The sequence below is a fragment of the Schistocerca cancellata genome, unplaced genomic scaffold (assembly GCF_023864275.1).
Source record: "Schistocerca cancellata isolate TAMUIC-IGC-003103 unplaced genomic scaffold, iqSchCanc2.1 HiC_scaffold_969, whole genome shotgun sequence".
Lineage (NCBI taxonomy): Eukaryota > Metazoa > Arthropoda > Insecta > Orthoptera > Acrididae > Schistocerca > Schistocerca cancellata.
Window position 1 is genome coordinate 26,159 of NW_026046977.1, and position 7,429 is coordinate 33,587.

Below are 7,429 nucleotides of genomic sequence, written 5' to 3' on the forward strand. Positions count from 1 at the left end.
CCCTTGCACTCCCATTATTCCGCAGACAAACACTACTCTCAATGTGTCCGTGAGGGTGTCTTTCAGGTTTCCTGCATTCTGTATCGAATCGTAGTTGGCCAAAATTAAAGTGGCACGCACAACGTCGAAAATAGCGTTCGGCCACCGCTCTGAGTAAGACGAACGTGTTGTCCACACTCTAGACTTCATTGAGGTTAGGCCGTTATACCTAAGACAGATTTGCACTCGATGACACCTCGACAACAGCCGGTCCTCACATTCACGTCTTGCTCTCCTTACGTCAGTATACATCATATGAGTCTGTGACGCTGGCTTTGCAACATCTTGCGTGTCTTTAGGCTCGCCGCGACCAACACTTACCATGCACTGTCCACAAAACATGGAGGCGCCGGGGCTTGAACCCGGGACCTTTCACATGCAAAGCGAACGCTCTACCAACTGAGCTACGCCCCCAAGCGCAACAAAGCTGCGCTGTTTTCCATCCTTTGCTACTCTGATGTGCGCGGACATGATGGTTGGTTGGTTTATAGGGGCGAAGGGACCAGTGTACAAAGGCGCGATCACGTTCATATGCACAAGAGTTCCAAGTAGTTTCGATGCTCTGGTATTACGACTACAAATTCCGTCTGTATTTAAAGTCTTAAATTGAAAGGACAGTCACAAATTGCTCCGTTTTCACTCCTTGTCGACAATCACACAGCGCCTGAGGTAACAAGCACATCTGAAGCCCCATTGTGCACTCGACTGTTGATGCCAACTCACTGCCGCGCACTTTACTACTGTGTACCACTCTTGTCGTCCAACTGCAAAAGACTGGGCCACAACAAGCTTCCGCGTCTCCATTGCACTGCGCAAACTACGAAACGCTCCCCAAACATTGCACTCACCCATGCAGACGACTTTTCCGACTTTACACGACGCTCACGCAACGCTCACGCTAGTGACAGCCTTATTTAGAGCTTGACGTCGCACCCAAGCGAGTGAGCACATTTCGCCTACGGCTTAGGCCGCCCAACTAGTGTGGCTGCTCGGTCTCTGCAGGCAGCAAGGGGCTGCAAACTTCCCGTGTTCGCGCCTATGTCACCTCCGCTTGCTTGTCAGAGACAGAGTGTCGCAAAACATACAACTCACTCCATGAATTGATTGCTACGGCATCTGTCATCAGCAGTCATAACTAGCAACACCAGTAGCAGCCGACTGCACGTAAAGAATGGGAATGTGCAGTGGGATTTTTGTGAACTCGGCGCAAGGCAGATCTTTCCGACATAGGTTTGAGAATCTTAAGGGAAGACTCGTACTGGTTCTAAATTAAGTATAGGGCTGGGAGGAGGGTGGTTCCTGCGCGTAACAGCACGCTTGCCAATTGTTGCTGCTAATCGTTCGCTCGTATCTGCCTAGACACATTTGCTGGCTGTGAATTATTTCACTTGCATGGCAGTGTGCGCATGTTGGTGTGTTAAAAATTCTGGAGACGCTGGGTATCGATCCCAGTACCTCTCGCATGCTAAGCGAGCGCTCTACCATCTGAGCTACGCCCCCTGATGACGGATAGTGCTACATACAACCATATCAATATCACAGACCCTTGCACTCCCATTATTCCGCAGACAAACACTACTCTCAATGTGTCCGTGAGGGTGTCTTTCAGGTTTCCTGCATTCTGTATCGAATCGTAGTTGGCCAAAATTAAAGTGGCACGCACAACGTCGAAAATAGCGTTCGGCCACCGCTCTGAGTAAGACGAACGTGTTGTCCACACTCTAGACTTCATTGAGGTTAGGCCGTTATACCTAAGACAGATTTGCACTCGATGACACCTCGACAACAGCCGGTCCTCACATTCACGTCTTGCTCTCCTTACGTCAGTATACATCATATGAGTCTGTGACGCTGGCTTTGCAACATCTTGCGTGTCTTTAGGCTCGCCGCGACCAACACTTACCATGCACTGTCCACAAAACATGGAGGCGCCGGGGCTTGAACCCGGGACCTTTCACATGCAAAGCGAACGCTCTACCAACTGAGCTACGCCCCCAAGCGCAACAAAGCTGCGCTGTTTTCCATCCTTTGCTACTCTGATGTGCGCGGACATGATGGTTGGTTGGTTTATAGGGGCGAAGGGACCAGTGTACAAAGGCGCGATCACGTTCATATGCACAAGAGTTTCCAAGTAGTTTCGATGCTCTGGTATTACGACTACAAATTCCGTCTGTATTTAAAGTCTTAAATTGAAAGGACAGTCACAAATTGCTCCGTTTTCACTCCTTGTCGACAATCACACAGCGCCTGAGGTAACAAGCACATCTGAAGCCCCATTGTGCACTCGACTGTTGATGCCAACTCACTGCCGCGCACTTTACTACTGTGTACCACTCTTGTCGTCCAACTGCAAAAGACTGGGCCACAACAAGCTTCCGCGTCTCCATTGCACTGCGCAAACTACGAAACGCTCCCCAAACATTGCACTCACCCATGCAGACGACTTTTCCGACTTTACACGACGCTCACGCAACGCTCACGCTAGTGACAGCCTTATTTAGAGCTTGGACGTCGCACCCAAGCGAGTGAGCACATTTCGCCTACGGCTTAGGCCGCCCAACTAGTGTGGCTGCTCGGTCTCTGCAGGCAGCAAGGGGCTGCAAACTTCCCGTGTTCGCGCCTATGTCACCTCCGCTTGCTTGTCAGAGACAGAGTGTCGCAAAACATACAACTCACTCCATGAATTGATTGCTACGGCATCTGTCATCAGCAGTCATAACTAGCAACACCAGTAGCAGCCGACTGCACGTAAAGAATGGGAATGTGCAGTGGGGATTTTTGTGAACTCGGCGCAAGGCAGATCTTTCCGACATAGGTTTGAGAATCTTAAGGGAAGACTCGTACTGGTTCTAAATTAAGTATAGGGCTGGGAGGAGGGTGGTTCCTGCGCGTAACAGCACGCTTGCCAATTGTTGCTGCTAATCGTTCGCTCGTATCTGCCTAGACACATTTGCTGGCTGTGAATTATTTCACTTGCATGGCAGTGTGCGCATGTTGGTGTGTTAAAAATTCTGGAGACGCTGGGGTATCGATCCCAGTACCTCTCGCATGCTAAGCGAGCGCTCTACCATCTGAGCTACGCCCCCCTGATGACGGATAGTGCTACATACAACCATATCAATATCACAGACCCTTGCACTCCCATTATTCCGCAGACAAACACTACTCTCAATGTGTCCGTGAGGGTGTCTTTCAGGTTTCCTGCATTCTGTATCGAATCGTAGTTGGCCAAAATTAAAGTGGCACGCACAACGTCGAAAATAGCGTTCGGCCACCGCTCTGAGTAAGACGAACGTGTTGTCCACACTCTAGACTTCATTGAGGTTAGGCCGTTATACCTAAGACAGATTTGCACTCGATGACACCTCGACAACAGCCGGTCCTCACATTCACGTCTTGCTCTCCTTACGTCAGTATACATCATATGAGTCTGTGACGCTGGCTTTGCAACATCTTGCGTGTCTTTAGGCTCGCCGCGACCAACACTTACCATGCACTGTCCACAAAACATGGAGGCGCCGGGGCTTGAACCCGGGACCTTTCACATGCAAAGCGAACGCTCTACCAACTGAGCTACGCCCCCAAGCGCAACAAAGCTGCGCTGTTTTCCATCCTTTGCTACTCTGATGTGCGCGGACATGATGGTTGGTTGGTTTATAGGGGCGAAGGGACCAGTGTACAAAGGCGCGATCACGTTCATATGCACAAGAGTTCCAAGTAGTTTCGATGCTCTGGTATTACGACTACAAATTCCGTCTGTATTTAAAGTCTTAAATTGAAAGGACAGTCACAAATTGCTCCGTTTTCACTCCTTGTCGACAATCACACAGCGCCTGAGGTAACAAGCACATCTGAAGCCCCATTGTGCACTCGACTGTTGATGCCAACTCACTGCCGCGCACTTTACTACTGTGTACCACTCTTGTCGTCCAACTGCAAAAGACTGGGCCACAACAAGCTTCCGCGTCTCCATTGCACTGCGCAAACTACGAAACGCTCCCCAAACATTGCACTCACCCATGCAGACGACTTTTCCGACTTTACACGACGCTCACGCAACGCTCACGCTAGTGACAGCCTTATTTAGAGCTTGACGTCGCACCCAAGCGAGTGAGCACATTTCGCCTACGGCTTAGGCCGCCCAACTAGTGTGGCTGCTCGGTCTCTGCAGGCAGCAAGGGGCTGCAAACTTCCCGTGTTCGCGCCTATGTCACCTCCGCTTGCTTGTCAGAGACAGAGTGTCGCAAAACATACAACTCACTCCATGAATTGATTGCTACGGCATCTGTCATCAGCAGTCATAACTAGCAACACCAGTAGCAGCCGACTGCACGTAAAGAATGGGAATGGTGCAGTGGGATTTTTGTGAACTCGGCGCAAGGCAGATCTTTCCGACATAGGTTTGAGAATCTTAAGGGAAGACTCGTACTGGTTCTAAATTAAGTATAGGGCTGGGAGGAGGGTGGTTCCTGCGCGTAACAGCACGCTTGCCAATTGTTGCTGCTAATCGTTCGCTCGTATCTGCCTAGACACATTTGCTGGCTGTGAATTATTTCACTTGCATGGCAGTGTGCGCATGTTGGTGTGTTAAAAATTCTGGAGACGCTGGGTATCGATCCCAGTACCTCTCGCATGCTAAGCGAGCGCTCTACCATCTGAGCTACGCCCCCTGATGACGGATAGTGCTACATACAACCATATCAATATCACAGACCCTTGCACTCCCATTATTCCGCAGACAAACACTACTCTCAATGTGTCCGTGAGGGTGTCTTTCAGGTTTCCTGCATTCTGTATCGAATCGTAGTTGGCCAAAATTAAAGTGGCACGCACAACGTCGAAAATAGCGTTCGGCCACCGCTCTGAGTAAGACGAACGTGTTGTCCACACTCTAGACTTCATTGAGGTTAGGCCGTTATACCTAAGACAGATTTGCACTCGATGACACCTCGACAACAGCCGGTCCTCACATTCACGTCTTGCTCTCCTTACGTCAGTATACATCATATGAGTCTGTGACGCTGGCTTTGCAACATCTTGCGTGTCTTTAGGCTCGCCGCGACCAACACTTACCATGCACTGTCCACGAAACATGGAGGCGCCGGGGGCTTGAACCCGGGACCTTTCACATGCAAAGCGAACGCTCTACCAACTGAGCTACGCCCCCAAGCGCAACAAAGCTGCGCTGTTTTCCATCCTTTGCTACTCTGATGTGCGCGGACATGATGGTTGGTTGGTTTATAGGGGCGAAGGGACCAGTGTACAAAGGCGCGATCACGTTCATATGCACAAGAGTTCCAAGTAGTTTCGATGCTCTGGTATTACGACTACAAATTCCGTCTGTATTTAAAGTCTTAAATTGAAAGGACAGTCACAAATTGCTCCGTTTTCACTCCTTGTCGACAATCACACAGCGCCTGAGGTAACAAGCACATCTGAAGCCCCATTGTGCACTCGACTGTTGATGCCAACTCACTGCCGCGCACTTTACTACTGTGTACCACTCTTGTCGTCCAACTGCAAAAGACTGGGCCACAACAAGCTTCCGCGTCTCCATTGCACTGCGCAAACTACGAAACGCTCCCCAAACATTGCACTCACCCATGCAGACGACTTTTCCGACTTTACACGACGCTCACGCAACGCTCACGCTAGTGACAGCCTTATTTAGAGCTTGACGTCGCACCCAAGCGAGTGAGCACATTTCGCCTACGGCTTAGGCCGCCCAACTAGTGTGGCTGCTCGGTCTCTGCAGGCAGCAAGGGGCTGCAAACTTCCCGTGTTCGCGCCTATGTCACCTCCGCTTGCTTGTCAGAGACAGAGTGTCGCAAAACATACAACTCACTCCATGAATTGATTGCTACGGCATCTGTCATCAGCAGTCATAACTAGCAACACCAGTAGCAGCCGACTGCACGTAAAGAATGGGAATGTGCAGTGGGATTTTTGTGAACTCGGCGCAAGGCAGATCTTTCCGACATAGGTTTGAGAATCTTAAGGGAAGACTCGTACTGGTTCTAAATTAAGTATAGGGCTGGGAGGAGGGTGGTTCCTGCGCGTAACAGCACGCTTGCCAATTGTTGCTGCTAATCGTTCGCTCGTATCTGCCTAGACACATTTGCTGGCTGTGAATTATTTCACTTGCATGGCAGTGTGCGCATGTTGGTGTGTTAAAAATTCTGGAGACGCTGGGTATCGATCCCAGTACCTCTCGCATGCTAAGCGAGCGCTCTACCATCTGAGCTACGCCCCCTGATGACGGATAGTGCTACATACAACCATATCAATATCACAGACCCTTGCACTCCCATTATTCCGCAGACAAACACTACTCTCAATGTGTCCGTGAGGGTGTCCTTTCAGGTTTCCTGCATTCTGTATCGAATCGTAGTTGGCCAAAATTAAAGTGGCACGCACAACGTCGAAAATAGCGTTCGGCCACCGCTCTGAGTAAGACGAACGTGTTGTCCACACTCTAGACTTCATTGAGGTTAGGCCGTTATACCTAAGACAGATTTGCACTCCGATGACACCTCGACAACAGCCGGTCCTCACATTCACGTCTTGCTCTCCTTACGTCAGTATACATCATATGAGTCTGTGACGCTGGCTTTGCAACATCTTGCGTGTCTTTAGGCTCGCCGCGACCAACACTTACCATGCACTGTCCACAAAACATGGAGGCGCCGGGGCTTGAACCCGGGACCTTTCACATGCAAAGCGAACGCTCTACCAACTGAGCTACGCCCCCAAGCGCAACAAAGCTGCGCTGTTTTCCATCCTTTGCTACTCTGATGTGCGCGGACATGATGGTTGGTTGGTTTATAGGGGGCGAAGGGACCAGTGTACAAAGGCGCGATCACGTTCATATGCACAAGAGTTCCAAGTAGTTTCGATGCTCTGGTATTACGACTACAAATTCCGTCTGTATTTAAAGTCTTAAATTGAAAGGACAGTCACAAATTGCTCCGTTTTCACTCCTTGTCGACAATCACACAGCGCCTGAGGTAACAAGCACATCTGAAGCCCCATTGTGCACTCGACTGTTGATGCCAACTCACTGCCGCGCACTTTACTACTGTGTACCACTCTTGTCGTCCAACTGCAAAAGACTGGGCCACAACAAGCTTCCGCGTCTCCATTGCACTGCGCAAACTACGAACGCTCCCCAAACATTGCACTCACCCATGCAGACGACTTTTCCGACTTTACACGACGCTCACGCAACGCTCACGCTAGTGACAGCCTTATTTAGAGCTTGACGTCGCACCCAAGCGAGTGAGCACATTTCGCCTACGGCTTAGGCCGCCCAACTAGTGTGGCTGCTCGGTCTCTGCAGGCAGCAAGGGGCTGCAAACTTCCCGTGTTCGCGCCTATGTCACCTCCGCTT

General features: G+C 50.4%; 9 non-coding genes across 9 annotated transcripts; all 9 read right to left on the bottom strand.

The window, feature by feature from the left end:
• Window positions 1–380: 380 nt before the first annotated feature.
• On the bottom strand, window positions 381–453 carry Trnaa-ugc (transfer RNA alanine (anticodon UGC)). Its single transcript has one exon. It is a non-coding gene; the product is annotated as a tRNA-Ala (tRNA).
• A 1,013-nt stretch (window positions 454–1,466) lies between these two features.
• Trnaa-agc (transfer RNA alanine (anticodon AGC)) lies at window positions 1,467–1,539 on the bottom strand. The gene has a single exon. It is a non-coding gene; the product is annotated as a tRNA-Ala (tRNA).
• Window positions 1,540–1,962: 423 nt separating this feature from the next.
• Trnaa-ugc (transfer RNA alanine (anticodon UGC)) lies at window positions 1,963–2,035 on the bottom strand. Its single transcript has one exon. It is a non-coding gene; the product is annotated as a tRNA-Ala (tRNA).
• Window positions 2,036–3,051: 1,016 nt separating this feature from the next.
• On the bottom strand, window positions 3,052–3,125 carry Trnaa-agc (transfer RNA alanine (anticodon AGC)). Its single transcript has one exon. It is a non-coding gene; the product is annotated as a tRNA-Ala (tRNA).
• Window positions 3,126–3,549: 424 nt separating this feature from the next.
• Window positions 3,550–3,622, bottom strand: Trnaa-ugc (transfer RNA alanine (anticodon UGC)). The gene has a single exon. It is a non-coding gene; the product is annotated as a tRNA-Ala (tRNA).
• Window positions 3,623–4,636: 1,014 nt separating this feature from the next.
• Window positions 4,637–4,709, bottom strand: Trnaa-agc (transfer RNA alanine (anticodon AGC)). The gene has a single exon. It is a non-coding gene; the product is annotated as a tRNA-Ala (tRNA).
• Window positions 4,710–5,132: 423 nt separating this feature from the next.
• On the bottom strand, window positions 5,133–5,206 carry Trnaa-ugc (transfer RNA alanine (anticodon UGC)). The gene has a single exon. It is a non-coding gene; the product is annotated as a tRNA-Ala (tRNA).
• A 1,013-nt stretch (window positions 5,207–6,219) lies between these two features.
• On the bottom strand, window positions 6,220–6,292 carry Trnaa-agc (transfer RNA alanine (anticodon AGC)). The gene has a single exon. It is a non-coding gene; the product is annotated as a tRNA-Ala (tRNA).
• A 425-nt stretch (window positions 6,293–6,717) lies between these two features.
• Trnaa-ugc (transfer RNA alanine (anticodon UGC)) lies at window positions 6,718–6,790 on the bottom strand. The gene has a single exon. It is a non-coding gene; the product is annotated as a tRNA-Ala (tRNA).
• Between the last annotated feature and the right edge of the window lie 639 nt (window positions 6,791–7,429).